Genomic DNA, 13,682 nt, shown 5'->3' with positions numbered 1-13,682 from the left:
GAGAGAGAGAGAGAGAGAGAGAGAGAAATTACAATCACAAAACGCATCATAAACAATGACTTACTCTACATCAATCAATGAGCCATATATGAGTGTGGGTTTAAATGCAGTACCTTCATTAGGTTGTGTGGCTGTAGTTACTCCCCCACATCCTTAGAGCCAAGGATTAAGTGGGCATCTGATGTTTGCATGATGGCTAAAGTGTGTTAATAGGGGTAGAGTGTAGGACAGAGACGAAGACCAGGAGAAAGTCTAATTAAAGATGCACTGAAGCAGAAAATGGTGTGCTGCATCCATACTTGGAAGTCCTTGAGGGAGTTCCTAATATGAATGCCGTATTGGTGGACTTTTTGTTGTTGTTGCTGATTCTTGTTGTTTATTCCATTTCCTGACCAAGTCCTTGAAAAAGAGCCATTTTAAATAAAACAGATGGTCATAAACTACTATATTTCCTTCACTGAACCACCTGAATAAATACTGATGCAGAGAAATCACTCCTGTTGATACAAGCTATTCAAAAAATGTTCAGCTCCTTTCAGAGCATTGAAAACAGAGAAATCACTCCTGTTCATATAAGTTATTCAGACAAATTACAGCTCCTCTCAGAGCATTGAAAACAGAGAAACCTTGAAACATACACTACCGTTCTAAAGTTTGGGGACACTTAGAAATGTCCTTGTTTTTGAATGAAAAGCCCAACATTTTGTCCATTAAAATAACATCAAATTGATCAGAAATACAGTGTAGACATTGTTAATGTTGTAAATGGCTATTGTAGCTGGAAAAGGCTGATTTTTAATAGAATTTCTACATAGGCGTACAGAGGCCCATTATCAGCAACCATCACTCCTGTGTTCCAATGGCACATTGTGTTAGCTAATCCAGGTTTATAATTTTAAAAGGCCAATTGCTCATTAGAAAACCCTTTCACTATTATGTTAGCCTAGCTGAAAACTGTCGTGCTGATTAAAGAAGCAATTAAACTGGCGATCAGCTGTGATCGGAAAAATATGGCTACCTAAAGCAAAAGGGAAACAGAAAGAACTTGTCATTGAAAATATCCTTGAAAACTTTTTTCCCCTCATAACTGCAGCCTACATTCCACCATTGTCCTTTGAGATAGTAGTGTTAGAGAAGTCAGCACCTCCATTTAACCCTCTTTATTTCTCCATTATGTTCTGCTGCCACTTCTGTCACTACAACCACAGGTTAAGACCCTTCCAACAGCTCTGTAGAATTTCATACAATGCTTATCGTAGACCATGGATGGCAAACCCAAAGAGGTTCTGGAGAGCTACTCTCCTGCAAGATTCTGTACCAAACCCACTCCATCACACCTCATTCTACTATTTAGCGGCACCCATTTTTGATAAGCTGAATTAGGTGTGTAGGTGTAGGGATGGAGCAAAAGCCTGCATACCCAGTCATTCTGCAGGAGGAGAGTTAGCCGCCTCAGCCAAAGATGACTAATAGCTAGCGGGAACACTTCACTTGACACACAGCGTCATAATACATTATAACGTCATAATCATGTCATAATGATTAATCATGTCATAATGATAATAATCATGCCATAATAAAACAGCTGACAGAAATTGTCATAACCTGTCATGATACTGTCATAACCCACATATTTACACTTGTTGTGACATATATTGAGTTATTTTATTGCTGGTTATGACACCTACATGATAGTGTCATAACCCACATTAATTCACATTTTTTTCCCTGCCAAGAATTTTCCTATCATTTGAAATGTTATTTATTAAGTCCTTGTTGTAATGAATTCTTTACAGTCATGTTTTTTTTAATCATATATTTTAAATAACTTGTAGAAAATACACTTTATGACACTGTCATGAAGCATTATGACCATCATAATCATATAAGCCAGATAGGCCTGTCAAGTACATGCCCTTATGTCAGTCATCAGTCATCAGCAATAGAGCAAAACACCAGTCTCAATGTCAACAGTGAAGAGGCGACTACTGGACGCTGGCCTTCTAGGCAGAGTTCCTCTGTACAGTGTCTGTGTTCTTTTGCCCATCTTAATCTTAATCTTTTATTTTTATTGGTCAGTCTGAGATGTATCTTTTTCTTTGCAACTCTGCCTAGAAGGCCAGAATCCCGGAATCGCCTCTTCACTGTTGACGTTGAGACTGGTGTTTTGCGGATACTATTTCTCAGAACAAGAATAGACTGACAAGGTTCAGAAGAAAGTTCTTTGTTTCTGGCCATTTTGAGCCTGTAATTGAACCCACAAACACTGGAGCTCCAGATACTCAACTAGTCTAAAGAAGGCCAGTTTTACTGCTTCTTTAATCAGAACAACAGTTTTCAGCTGTGCTAACATAATTGCAAATGGGTTTTCTAATTATCAATTAGCCTCTTTAAATGATAAACCTGGATTAGCTAACACAACGTACCATTGGAACACAGGAGTGATGGTTGCTGATAATGGCCTCCGTACGCTTATGTAGATATTCCAATAAAAATCAGCCGTTTCCAGCTACAATAGTCATTTACAAACATTAACAATGCCTACACTGTATTTCTGATCAATTTGATGTTATTTTAATGGACAAAAAAACGTTTGAACGGTAGTGTATGTGTCATGTGTTATGTACAGTGTTATGACTATATTATTACAGGTTATGACACGTTATGTCAGCTGTTATGACATATTATGACATAGTTATGATCGTTTCATAACTTGTTATGACGCTGGGTGACAAGTAAAGTGTTACCTAAACTTGTTGATATGATTATACCTTCTGACCTTCCTAAAACCCTTGTGAGCAAGCAAAACCCTTGAGTTCCAACCGTAGTTTCTAGCCCCAACCATAGTCTCTTGTGACCAGCGAGTTTAGAAGATTTGGTTCTGGGTTCCGAGATTCCCACAACCCAAGAGGTTGCTCCCGAGTGGCCCAGCGGTCTAAGGCACTGCATCTCAGTGCAAGAGGTGTAACTACAGTCCATGGTTCAAATCCAGGCTGTATCACATCCGGCTGTGATTGTGAGTCTCATAGGGTGGTGCACAATTGGCCCAGTGTCATCAGGTTTGGCCGTCATTGTAAATAAGAATTTGTTCTTAACTGACCTGCCAAATACAATATTTTCAAATACCAAACAGACCTGGGTTCAAATCAATGATGTGTATAAACCCTGGATTGCTTATGTTATAATTTGGCCAATGAGAGGCTTTGAAGCCACCGGCCGCCATATCGGTACTCCTCAGAAGGAACAGTCCTCCATCAATAGGAATGAACGGAATTATACAGTATTTTTTAAAAAATGTTTCAAGGAAGAAATTACATGTATTTAAGTATTTCTTTGTTGAAGTGGGGACAGTAACATCAGTACAAAAAAATCAATACTTTAAGGAATACGTCTTCATATGTTCTTCATTTTTATGTTCAGTTCACATAATATCATTTAAATGTATGCATTAAGGTGTCTGAAATTCAATATACTTGTCAAAACGAAATGCAGACATTAATAAATGCCTTTCTATATCTTCCATGATTCTTAACATTGAGAACAAGTACCAAAACGTCTGTGCAGTGGCTTCAAAACAGCTGCCCCTGTCAGTCAACTAGGGTTAATACCAATCATTGGTTCAAATTGCATCAGAGTACTTACATATATATATAAAAAAATACTGGGTATTCAAGTATTTTCAAATACATGCCATTACTTTCCAAATGTATTTCCAAATGCATTCCAATATTCAACTACTTGTGTTGAATATTGATACAGTGCATTCGGAAAAGTTTTCAGACACCTTCACTTTTTCCACATTTTGTTACGTTACAGCCTTATTCTATAATATATTTTCCAAAAATGTTCCTCATCACAATCTACACACAATACCCCATAATGACAAAGCGAAAACATGTTTTTTAGAAATGTTTGCAAATTTGTTAAAAATAAAAAACAGAAATACCTTATTTAAATGAGTATTCAGACACATTGCTATGAGATTCGAAATTGAGCTCAGGTGCATCCTGTTTCCATTGATCGTCCTTGAGATGTTTCTACAAATCGATTGGAGTCCACCTGTGGTAATTTCAATTGTTTGGACATGATTTGGAAAGGCTCACACCTGTCTATATAAGGTCCCACAGTTGACAGTGCATATCAGAGCAAAAACCAAGCCATTGAGCTCCGAGACAGGATTGTGTCGAGGCACAGATCTGGGGAAGGGTACCAAAACATGTCTGCAGCATTGAAGATCCGCAAGAACATGTTAAAGCATGGTGGTGGCAGCATCATGCTGTAGGGATGTTTTTTAGCTGCAGGGACTGGGAGACTAGTCAGGATCGAGGGAAAGATGAACGGAGCAAAGAGCAGAGATCCTTGATGAAAACCTGCTCCAGGGCGCTCAGGACCTCCGACTGGGGTGTAGGTTCACCTTCCAACACAACAACGACCCTAAGCACACAGCCAAGACAACGCAGGAGTGGCTTCGGGACAAGTCTCTGCATGTCCTTGAGTGGCCCAGCCAGACCCCGGAATTGAACCTGATTGAACATCTCTGGAGAGAGCTGAAAATAGCTGTGCAGCGACGTTCCTCATCCAACCTGACAGAGCTTGAGAGGATCTGCAGAGAAGAATGGAAGAAATTCCCCAAATACAGCTGTGCCAAGCTTGTAGCATCAACCCCAAGAAGACTTGAGGCTGTAATCACTGCTAAAGGTGCTTCAACAAAGTAAAGGGTCTGAATACTTATGCAAATGTGAAATTTCAGTTTTAATGATTTATACTTTTGTTAAAATTGATTTTAAAAAATGTGCTTTGTTATTATGGCGGTACAATGTAATACATTTTAGAATAAGGCTGTAACGTAAAAAAGTCAAGGGGTCTGAATATTTCCCGAATGCACTGTATATCCTAATACTTTCTTCCAAACATCTTTGAAAGTAATTTAAATTCCCTAAATAATATTTGAACCCAGGTCTGACACACACACACACACATACACACACACACACACATACACACACACACACACACACACATACACACACAGACACACACACACACACACACACACACACCCCGAGCCGGCAATGTGGACAAATCTGCCGTTCTGCCCTTGAGCAAGGCAGTTAAACCTCAACAAAAACTGTTCCTTGACGTGGACGTCGATTAAGGCAGCCCCTTCACCTCTCTGATTCAGATGGGTTGGGTGAACTGAGGACACATTTTGGTTGAATGCATTCAGTTGTGCAACTGACTAAGTATGCCCTTTCCTCCACTTTCACGTTTTCATAATGAGCTTTCTGTGAGAAGGGTCTGTGACGTTGCTTAGTGACAGAGTGCAAAAACAAATAGCTCTGGTTAAAAGTAGGACCCTGATGGGGAAGAAGTAGCATTCACCTAGAGAGGAGCACTCTACCTAGAGAGGAGTACTCTACCTAGAGAAAATCACTCTACCTAGAGAGGAGTACTCTACCTAGAGAGGAGAACTCTACCTAGAGAGGAGTACTCTACCTAGAGAGGAGCACACTACCCAGAGTAGAGTACTCTGCCTAGAGAGGAGTACTCTACCTAGAGAGGAGTACTCTACCTAGAGAGGAGTACTCTACCTAGAGAGAAGCACTCTACTTAGAGAGGAGTACTCTACCTAGAGAGGAGTACTCTACCTAGAGAGGAGTACTCTACCTAGAGAGGAGTACTCTGCCTAGAGAGGAGCATTCTACCTAGAGAGGAGCACACAAACATGCACATGCACATACAGACATGCACATGCACATACAGACACACACAGACACACACATGCACACACAGATACACAGACATGCACACACAGACACACAAATGATCTCATTGAGTTTGATGACTGTGTGTTGTTATCATTATGTAGTCTGTCAGAATGGAAATACCCACAAAAAAAGTGTTGTCAATTTTTACAGTTCACCTGGGATGCAAAGAATTATGCCTATGTAACAGATGTGAAACGGCTAGCTTAGTTAGAGGTTCGCACTAAATAGCGTTTCAATCGGTGACATCACTTGCTCTGAGACCTTGAAGTAGTAGTTCCCCTTGCTCTGCAAGGGCCACGGCTTTTGTGGAGCGATGGGTAACGATGCTTCGAGGGTGACTGTTGTTGATGTGTGCAGAGGGTCCCTGGTTCGCGCCCGGGTATGGGCGAGGGGACAGTCTAAAGTTATACTGTTACACCTACACCACTGTGATATGTGGCCATGAGTGGTTTAACATGTGGTACACAAGCTTTTTGTAGCCTGCTGGGTAGGAGCGTTGGGCCAGTAACCGAAAGGTTGCTGGATCGAATCCCAGAGCTGACAAGGTAAAAATCTGTCGTTCTGCCTATGAGCAAGGCAGTTAACCCACTGTTCAACCGGGCGCCGGTATACAGTTGGGCCAGTACTGTATACTGTTGTCTGCCTAGCTATTTTCATTAAAAACCCACATACTCTGAAACACATACACCCCCTGGTTAGAAAAGCACTGTCTACCTTAAACAATAGCTAGGTTTCCGTCCAATTGGCAACAGATTTTTATACTAATATTCTAAAATCTGCATGAAGAACATGAGCACATTTTCCCCATCAGTGGTATGTTTCCACCAAACTGACTTGTTGCAGATAAACAGTGTGTGATGACGCGGTGCACACAAAATGTACTTTTCCGCTTAAGATTTCATGTCCCAAATAAACATTTATAAAGTTCAATGTGTTTCCATTGCACTTTCAACCCACCTTTCAACTGTCACAAAAAAACAGTATGGAAGAAAAGTATGAAAATGTCTGCACTCACTACAGTAAATCGCTCTGGATAAGAATGTCTGCTAAATGGCTAAAATGTAAAAACAGTTGAGTTAAATAGCAAATGTGCCAACTCTGGTCTTGACACGTGGTGCTCTAGGCTACAGCTCGCAGATATAGTGCAGGTAGGTGGTGCAGGTAGGTGGTGCAGGTAGGCTAGTCTAAATGATGAGATTATTATGGATTAGAGCGAGAATATTTTTATTTGTCAAACGGCAGTCAAGCATCGATCGTCATGTCACTAGAATAAGACCCTCAATATTTATTGGACTGGACCATCATAAAGGCATTTCCACCACCATTTCTCACAGAATACATTTTACAGACACAAAAAGATCCCACCTTGTCAAACAACACATTATCTGTCTGCATTTATAAAATTGTACTAAAGCTTCCTGTTTCCATCGCAGCTGTCGTGATTTAAAAAAAATACGGTATAACTTTACTCGCATAAAAACGGTTTCGTTTATAACCCTGCTTACATTCGACTAAAGATATCAACTCTTTATCACGTTTTAGGGAAGACTCAGATGCAGACAGTGTCGAAGTAACAAAATGTTATTACTAGAACCGGTGTAGGCAAAATAACAGATCAAGGGCAGGCAGAGGTCGTTAATCCAGATCAGAGTCCAAAAGGTACAGAACGGCAGGTAGTCTCAGGGTCAGGGCAGGCAGAGGTCAATAATCCAGTGTGGTGTGACAAGGTACAGAACGGCAGGCAGGCTCAGGGTCAGGGCAGGCGGAATGGTCAAAACCGGGAAAACAGGAACTAGAAACAGACAGGAGCAAGGGAAAAAATGCTGGTAGGCTTGATGAACAAAACGAACTGGCAACAGACAAACAGAGAACACAGGTTTAAATACACTGGGGATAATGGGGAAGATGGGCGACACCTGGAGGGGTGTGGAGACAAGCACAAAGACAAGTGAAACAGATCAGGGTGTGACACTCTTTAAATGCATGTTTTTTATACCATATTTTTTAAATTGACAGATTTAAAGCTTTGAAATGTTTCTCCTTTTGGAGTGTCTTAACTGATGAGCACTTCCCAAAATGAAATGGACAGTTTTCTAGGAGAAACATGTGATATTGTTGCACTTTCTATTCCAAAACCAAATTCACAAATCAATGCTGTTCTGTTATTCATCACATTCTGAACACATTGATGGGGCTAATGCGGCAATAGTTCAACTCACGTCACCCAGGAGAAGAACCCATTGCCAACATTGCTTCCAAAAAAATACAACATACATATTCAACAGTACAAATTCACAACACTCAGGTCCTTATTTTACTTCTTATGGTATAGGGGACGCTTGCGTCCCACTTGGGGAAAAAAACTGGGAAAATGCAGCGCGGCAAATTCAAATAATGATATAAAATCAAACATTCATTAAATCACACATGTAAGATACTCAATTAAAGCTACACTCGTTGTGAATCCAGCCAACATGTCAGATTTTAAAAAGCTTTTCGGCGAAAGCATTAAGAAGCTATTATCTGATGATAGCACAATGTCAATAAAGAGGGTAGCATATTTCAAACCTGCAGGCGCTACACAAAACGCTGAAATAAAATATAAAACATGCATTACCTTTGACAAGCTTCTTTTGTTGGCACTCCAATATGTCTCATAAACATCACAATTGGTCCTTTTTTTTCGATTAATTCCATCCATATATACCCAAAATGTCCATTTGATCCAGAAAAAAACAGCTTACAAAAACACAACGAAAGTTGTCTATAAACTTTGCCAAAATATTTCAAACTACTTTTCTAATACAACTTTAGGTATTTTTAAACGTTAATAATCAATCAAATTGTCGACGGGGCAATCTGTATTCAATGCAGCAAGCAAACAAACCATGCTCCTTTTTTCATCTTGCGCAACTCTCAATAGTGTAACGTTGTTCCAGGATGTGCTTCTTCTTCGTTGCACAAATGAATAACCTCAACCAAATTCCAAAGACTGGTGACATCCAGTGGAAGTGGTAGGAACTGAAAAATGGTTCCTATCAAATATCCCTTGGCAAAGACAACTGAGGGAGCAGTCAGAGGCAAAAAAAAAATCTGAACAGTTAGTCCTCGGGGTTTTGCCTGCTACATAAGTTCTGTTACACTCACAAACATGATTCAAACAGTTTTAGAAACTTCAGAGTGTTTTCTATCCACATCTAGTAATACTATGCATATCTTATATTCCTGGCATGAGTAGCAGGAAGTTGAAATTGGGCACGCTATTTATCCAAAAGTGAAAATGCTGCCCCCTATACCTTAAAAGGTTTTAACAAATAACTTGGGCGCCTATCCATGGCCCATTACCAAATAAACCTTCACTCTCATTGGCAGAGAATGCGCACAGCATGGCGTAGTGGAGCATGGCGAGTTTAATGCTCTGAGGGCTCTTTAAGCTTTTGGACATCCCAAATGATACCCTATTCCCTATACAGTATACTACTTTTGACAATGGGCTTTGTTGCCATTTTAGAACACAGCCCTAAACTCCTGATTTGGCAACAACTTGACAGCAGGGAGTGGGCTCTCCAGGACAGCCAGCAGGATGGCTAAGTCCCTGGGTGTCACACACACCAACGCATACACACACACACACACACACACACACACAATTCACTGGGTGTCAGTCAGCCAAACATCTATGATAAGCTTGCGATCCTCCAAGCGCACAACAGGGTAAACTGTACAGGGATGATCCACACAGCAGTATGGCACTCTGCCTCAAGGCAACGTAGAAGGTAGACAATATAAAAGCAGACATTTATATGGTCAGAACAACTTGTGCAGTGTTGTTATTTCAAATTGTCCTGCAACATCTGTAGCCTTAATGGCCACATCACTTGAATTGTTTTGTTTACCTCAGAAACACAAAGGTGTCTGTCTAAACGATTAGATGCGTCATTTAAACCACTAGCACATAATAGATGGCTCGGTTTGGCCCTGCCAGTGAATAAATAAATAATAGTAAGCGTATCCCACCTATTAGCTAAAACCAGTGTGGACAAAATACTATTAGGTAGAGAGGCCTATTCTCCACGAGCAACAGGGCCAATAATGTATTTTTTAAATTTAACCTGGCAAGTCCATTTCTTATTTACAATGACGGCCTACACCAGCCAAACCCGGATGACACTGGGCCAATTGTGCGCTGCCCTATGGGACTCCCAATCACGGCCGGTTGTGATACAGCCTGAATTCAATCCAGGGTGTCTGTAGTGACGCCTCTAGCACTGAGATCTAGTGCCTTAGACCGCTGCGCCACTCAGGAGCCTTGAGGAAAGATAACACTTTCATTGTTAAGGCTCTGCACTGCACACTCTGCACTGCAGTCCACTGGAATCCACCTGAATACTACTACAAATAGTTTGAGTGTTTCGCTCTAGCCTAATTGGAGTGCCAGGTGGTCGAGGTTTGCAGTTTTGGGACTATTCTATTGGTCCATTAAGCCAAGCAAGCTCAATCAAACACAGAAAAAGTATTTGAAGTGATTTCAAATCAGGGGTTGGAACCGGTTCAGGGAACAGAACCAAAAAAATGGAAAATACATTTTTCAAGGAACAGAACCAGAACCGAGAATGAAAGTGATCTATACCGTTCTGGAGCAGAAACATTATTTTAAAAGCAAGGGAACAGGTAAATACCCTTCATTTTTTTCCAGTCTCACAAAAAAAACACAACAAAGCGCCTATGCAAAGCCCTCACTGTCACTCAGAAACTTGCCTGCCTGCCTGCCTGCCGAAATTAAGGAGAGATTTTTAATTAGAGAAGAATTAGGGTAGGGATGGTAGGGCGGGGGGGAAATTTATAGAGGGGAAAAAAAGAGGGGAAAAGTGGGATTAGAAATTATGCAAACTATTAAATTGATCGAACCTACAACCTATCTGCAATATTAAAGCTGATCTACCCCCAACCCCGACCCAGAAGTTTTCTGGTTGTCAGTTCATCTATGTCCGGCCCAGGATTCGTACCAGCTACCGCCATTATTGATCTGCTTCTCTAGCCCTCTTGGCTAACTACCAAAGTTTGTCTTCTTTTATCGAAAACTGACTCATTAGGTGTTCCCAACGTCAACACTAACACTATAACACTATAATGTGCATGTTCTCCATGGTTTCGGACTGTTAAGGTTAAGTAAAAAAATGCTATTGTGTTGAGATGAAAAGGGGATCTGTATAGGACATAACCAACTACTCTATTCTATAGGATATAACCAACTACTCTGTTCTATAGGATATCACCAACTACTCTGTTCTATAGGATATTATCAACTACTCTGTTCTATAGTATATTATCAACTACTCTGTTCTATAGTATATTACCAACTACTCTGTTCTATAGGACATTATCAACTACTCTGTTCTATAGTATATTACCAACTACTCTGTTCTATAGGATATAACCAACTACTCTGTTCTAAAGTATATCACCAACTACTCTGTTCTATAGGATATTATCAACTACTCTGTTCTATAGTATATTACCAACTACTCTGTTCTATAGTATATTACCAACTACTCTGTTCTATAGTATATCATCAACTTCTCTGTTCTATTGGATATTACCAACTACTCTGTTCTATAGGATATTACCAACTACTTGGTCTATAGGATATTATCAACTACTCTGTTCCATAGGATATTACCAACTACTCTGTTCTATAGTATATCATCAACTTCTCTGTTCCATAGGATATTACCAACTACTCTGTTCCATAGGATATTACCAACTACTTGGTCCATAGGATATTACCAACTACTTGGTCTATAGGATATTGGCAATTACTCTGTTCTATAGTATATAACCAACTATTCTGTTCTATGGTATATAACCAACTTCTATGTTCTATTGGATATTACCAACTACTCTGTTCTATAGTATATCACCAACTACTCTGTTCTATAGGATATAACCAACTACTCTGTTCTATAGTATATAACCAACTACTCGGTTCTATAGGATATAACCAACTACTCTGTTCTATAGGATATCACCAACTACTTGGTCTATAGGATATTACCAACTACTCTGTTCCATAGAAAACACTGAAAGGAGACAACAATCAAAGGAAGAGGTGTCGTGATGCGGCAGTACATACATTAGGCTTATGCGATGCTTATTGGAAAAACTACTTAAAGGTTGACACTGACATAGCTAGTCTTGTGTAAAGCTTCATTCTCCCTATGTCTTTTCTACTGAGGATGAATCAGAAAAGGACCGTTTCTGATTGGCTCAATGGACTTCAGGTATTGCATACACACACACACACACACACACACACACACAAACACAATGTTGATCATCATCTTGTTATTGTCAGAGGATGTAGAAGAAGAAACAAGCCGAGTAAGGGACAGTGGGGTAAATTGAGCCATTTTTTTGCATTGAGCAAAAGGGAAATATAGTATTCTTTCTAGCAAATATATGTAAATAAATTTCAGAATGTTGTGTATCCCTGGAAATAATCCAAATTAATGTAAACACTACAGTTTTAAAAATATAGCTTGTCCAAAAAAAGTGGTCTCTTGGCACAACTTACCCTGGGTATGGGGTAAGTTGAGCCACGGGACAGGGTAAGTGAAGCTACCTACACATTTCTGTACTGAATGAAATACTACCACTACCATTTTAAAACCTTGTCTAGCTGTATTTCCCAAACCCAATTATACACAATCCCAATCTCTTTGTTGTGTTTTAATCATTTTAAGCATCTTTTAAAACAGGCTTTACGCCTAACAAACACTTTGTATCTTTCTTAACACTTTTAACGTAGGCCATCCACTGGGCACAGACGTCTAGTTTTGATTTACATTTGGCTGTCAACTAACATGAATTCAACATGAAATAAACAATAATGTCACTCTGTCATTGGATTCAGGTTAAAAGTTGAGTGACGTGGGCCTCCCGGGTGGCGCAGTGCTAGCTGTGCCACGGTTCGCGACCGGGAGACCCATGGGGCGGGGCACAATTGGCCTAGCGTCGTACGGGTTAGGGAGTGTTTGGCTGGCAGGGATATCCTTGTCTCATCGCGCACTAGCGACTAGGTGTACAGTGTTTCCTCTGACACAATGGTGCAGCTGGCTTCTGGGAAGGATGCGCGCTGTTTCTTAAAAAACAGCGCGGCTTGGTTGTTTCAGAGTTTGCCTCTCCTGAGTCCGTGCGGGAGTTGTAGTGATGAGTCAAGACAGTAACTACTAACAATAGGATAGAAATATATATTTTTAAAGAGTTGGGTGAGAAAAATACTAAATTCTCTTACGTCAATGACTTCTTGCAAATCCAATCAGTTTTCCATGTTGACTCAAGCATCTTGAAACCTCTAACACAATAAATAAAATTGACTTGATGAGAAACCATTTTTTGGACTTATCTTGCTCAACACTTTTTTCATGTAGTTTCTTTCTTCACAGATTCCATGAAATGATGACCTCTTAAATATTTGGTCATTGATTCATTTTGTGTATGGCTTCCTAGAAACCAGGCTGGCTTAACTTACCGCTTTGGCTCAACTCTCTCCTACATAGTGGAAAGTTACAATTAAAAAGTTTGTAACTTCCTGTCATCAAACATCAATCAAAATGAGCTCCTTCTTCTCAAATGGAGCTCGCTGTAATTACAAAATTTAACACCACAACTTTGAGGCTCTATTCTAAAACAAGACTTCCTGTCTTCAAACATTTAATCAAAATGGTCTTCATTGTCTTGGTTAAGAACAAGACAGATCTGAGCTAAAGTAGGCTAATTAAGAAGGCTATTAAGAGGCAGTGATACATCATGATATAGTCACAGATAAATGCTGTTGTTCGGCCCGACACACAGTGGTGGGCAAGTCAACCCATTTACCTGTGACTATTTTCAAAATATAGCACGGACTCGCTT

The sequence above is a fragment of the Oncorhynchus tshawytscha genome, linkage group LG16 (assembly GCF_018296145.1).
Source record: "Oncorhynchus tshawytscha isolate Ot180627B linkage group LG16, Otsh_v2.0, whole genome shotgun sequence".
NCBI lineage: Eukaryota > Metazoa > Chordata > Actinopteri > Salmoniformes > Salmonidae > Oncorhynchus > Oncorhynchus tshawytscha.
Note: the sequence above shows the minus strand (reverse complement) of the source record.